Source organism: Schistocerca nitens, chromosome 6 (genome assembly GCF_023898315.1).
Source record: "Schistocerca nitens isolate TAMUIC-IGC-003100 chromosome 6, iqSchNite1.1, whole genome shotgun sequence".
Lineage (NCBI taxonomy): Eukaryota > Metazoa > Arthropoda > Insecta > Orthoptera > Acrididae > Schistocerca > Schistocerca nitens.
In genome coordinates, this window is record NC_064619.1 from 209,452,405 (window position 1) to 209,456,365 (window position 3,961).

Below are 3,961 nucleotides of genomic sequence, written 5' to 3' on the forward strand. Positions count from 1 at the left end.
TACGGAAATACATAGGCGTTCGCCCTTTCCGCGCGCTAGACGAGATTGGAATAATTGAGAATTGTGAAGATGGCTCGCTGAACCGTCTGCCAGGCAGTTAAGTGTGATTTGCAGGGTATCCATGTAGATATATATGTAGATGTGTTGGAGAAACCAGTAAATGCCTTCTTTCATTTTGGAATTTTTGACATTGTATTTTCTTGATGTATGTATTGTTGGTAACAAATACTTGTTGCTTGAATTTTTACTACAATTTTCAGACACATTTCTCGCCTGGAATTTTCCTGTATCAATGACGTATGTATGACAGGTGTTGGATAATTATCTCTGACCGAAACCGGCCGCAAAATAAAGAATATATTGAATAGTAGCTTAACGTTTTACTTGACGTCTTTTCTACGACTTCCCGTATGGCTGAATATGTAATCTCGTGGCAACCACGCAACGTGGTTCCGCACACAGAGTGTAAACTGTGATACCTATAGGCGAGCGACATTCCTTATTGTATCCCATTACACTAACCAGTTACAGGCGATTATTTAAGCAGTGCAAATAGTTGCGTTCTTGTACACAGCATTTTTGTGAATTGGTAATACTGATAGTTCTTGAGCTTCGATTGCCGTTTTTTTTATTTAATTATTTTCTTACTTTTATTTCCAGAGAACGAATTTAGTCGGCAGTATGTGGTGTATGTCCTTGCAGATGACTACACTAGATGAGGAGAACTCAGAGAATTAACATACCTTATTGATTCTGTAGTGTTCCATGACATTGTATCTATAGTGCAAATGAGTATTTTAAATTACTCTAAGATACCAGTTACAGGCATCTTTATATTTAATTTTACCGTATTTATATTCAAATAAAAAATTGCATTAAGACTGTACCTTGTAATTTAGCAACAGAGATGCGGCACCGAATGCTCTCCAGGTTTCCGGAACAAAGTGATTTATCGTTGATAAGCGATGTCTCCACCATGCCAGTCTCCATATGGTGATATCGATAAACAGGAATCTATGCTGTTTATGGTTTACATTACACCATGTTAGCTGATGGACATAAGTGAAACTGATGACCCGTGCAAATAATTCGTACTCTATCCTGATCAGTGATCAGTAGGTAAGATAGTAATGGAGAAATAAGTAAATGAAGACTTGTTAATGAAAGGTATTATATTTTGAATAGTAGTAACACATATTAGTGTAGTTGTGTAAAAGTGATATCATTATACGTCGATAAGTCAAACCATTATGACCGCTGCCCGCCGCTTTGTTGTATGCCGCCTGGTCGCATTGCGGGCAATGATGCGGTAGCAAAAGTATGTAAGCGAAGCGGACGGGGGATCACCCTAGCAAACATATGGGCTGCAAATCGGGAAATCCTCACCCTTGACCATCTCTGCTGAAGTGCTATCGTTTTCTGGAGTCAGGCTTTTGATTACCAACCTAAAAATCCCTCTGTTACTGGTGTAAGTACAATTATTTCATCCTGGCTACGCCGGCCGGTGTGGCCGAGCGGTTCTAGGCGCTTCAGTCTGGAACCGCGCGACTGCTACGGTCGCAGGTTCGAATCCTGCGTCGGGCATGGATGTGTGTGATGTCCTTAGGTTAGTTAGGTTTAAGTAGTTCTAAGTTCTAGAGGACTGATGACCTCAGCTGTTGAGTCCTATAGTGCTCAGAGTCATTTGAACCATCCTGGCTAACGTTGTGTCATAACTGTTCGCTCTCTTTCATTTTTTCCCAGCATTATTGTCTCCCTGGTAGCAGTCAGCGCTAACGGCCTTGCCGCAGTGGAAACACCGGTTCCCGTCCGATCACCGAAGTTAAGCGCTATCGGGCTGGGCTAGCACTTGGATGGGTGGCCATCCGGTCTGCCGAGCGCTGTTGGCAAGCGGGGTGCACTCAGCCCTTGTGAGGCAAACTGAGGAGCTACTTGATTGAGAAGTAGCGGCTCCGGTCTCGGAAACTGACATTCGGCTGGGAGAGCGGGTCGGCTGGTGTGGCCGAGCGGTTCTAGGCGCTTCAGTCTGGAACCGCGCGACTGCTACGGTCGCAGGTTCGAATCCTGCCTCGGGCATGGATGTGTGTGATGTCCTTAGGTTAGTTAGGTTTAAGTAGTTCTAAGTTCTAGGGGACTGATGACCTCAGATGTTAAGTCTCATAGTGCTCAGAGCCATTTGAACCATTTGGGAGAGCGGTGTACTGACCACATGCTCCTCCATCCCTGAATCCAGTGACGCCTGTGGGCTCAGGATGACACGGCGGCCGGTCGGTATCGTTGGGACTTCATGGCCTGTTCGGGAGGGGTTTAGGGGTTTAGTAGCATTTAGCAGTTCTCTGAAGTACACTCCTGGAAATGGAAAAAAGAACACATTGACACCGGTGTGTCAGACCCACCATACTTGCTCCGGACACTGCGAGAGGGCTGTATAAGCAATGATCACACGCACGGCACAGCGGACACACCAGGAACCGCGGTGTTGGCCATCGAATGGCGCTAGCTGCGCAGCATTTGTGCACCGCCGCCGTCAGTGTCAGCCAGTTTGCCGTGGCATACGGAGCTCCATCGCAGTCTTTAACACTGGTAGCATGCCGCGACAGCGTGGACGTGAACCGTATGTGCAGTTGACGGACTTTGAGCGAGGGCGTATAGTGGGCATGCGGGAGGCCGGGTGGACGTACCGCCGAATTGCTCAACACGTGGGGCGTGAGGTCTCCACAGTACATCGATGTTGTCGCCAGTGGTCGGCGGAAGGTGCACGTGCCCGTCGACCTGGGACCGGACCGCAGCGACGCACGGATGCACGCCAAGACCGTAGGATTCTACGCAGTGCCGTAGGGGACCGCACCGCCACTTCCCAGCAAATTAGGGACACTGTTGCTCCTGGGGTATCGGCGAGGACCATTCGCAACCGTCTCCATGAAGCTGGGCTAAGGTCCCGCACACTGTTAGGCCGTCTTCCGCTCACGCCCCAACATCGTGCAGCCCGCCTCCAGTGGTGTCGCGACAGGCGTGAATGGAGGGACGAATGGAGACGTGTCGTCTTCAGCGATGAGAGTCGCTTCTGCCTTGGTGCCAATGATGGTCGTATGCGTGTTTGGTGCCGTGCAGGTGAGCGCCACAATCAGGACTGCATACGACCGAGGCACACAGGGCCAACACCCGGCATCATGGTGTGGGGAGCGATCTCCTACACTGGCCGTACACCACTGGTGATCGTCGAGGGGACACTGAATAGTGCACGGTACATCCAAACCGTCATCGAACCCATCGTTCTACCATTCCTAGACCGGCAAGGGAACTTGCTGTTCCAACAGGACAATGCACGTCCGCATGTATCCCGTGCCACCCAACGTGCTCTAGAAGGTGTAAGTCAACTACCCTGGCCAGCAAGATCTCCGGATCTGTCCCCCATTGAGCATGTTTGGGACTGGATGAAGCGTCGTCTCACGCGGTCTGCACGTCCAGCACGAACGCTGGTCCAACTGAGGCGCCAGGTGGAAATGGCATGGCAAGCCGTTCCACAGGACTACATCCAGCATCTCTACGATCGTCTCCATGGGAGAATAGCAGCCTGCATTGCTGCGAAAGGTGGATATACACTGTACTAGTGCCGACATTGTGCATGCTCTGTTGCCTGTGTCTATGTGCCTGTGGTTCTGTCAGTGTGATCATGTGATGTATCTGACCCCAGGAATGTGTCAATAAAGTTTCCCCTTCCTGGGACAATGAATTCACGGTGTTCTTATTTCAATTTCCAGGAGTGTATTTTGCCCACAAGTGTAGAATCTCTTTTCCTCTGTATCATTTCCTTCTTCATCTGTGCAGAATACAGGACGTGACTGACTGCCTCTCTCCGGTTCCTGAACTCTTTCGTAGAATTTCCTTCTTCTGGGTCGTTATACTCTCCTTCTAGCTCCGAAATCCATTTCTTCTCTGCTTCTCTTTTCTTTCTTCTGTC

At 48.9% G+C, this 3,961-nt stretch overlaps 1 pseudogene; it reads left to right on the top strand.

The window, feature by feature from the left end:
• Nucleotides 1-1,771: 1,771 nt before the first annotated feature.
• LOC126263881 (5S ribosomal RNA) lies at nucleotides 1,772-1,889 on the top strand (annotated as a pseudogene).
• Nucleotides 1,890-3,961: the final 2,072 nt, after the last annotated feature.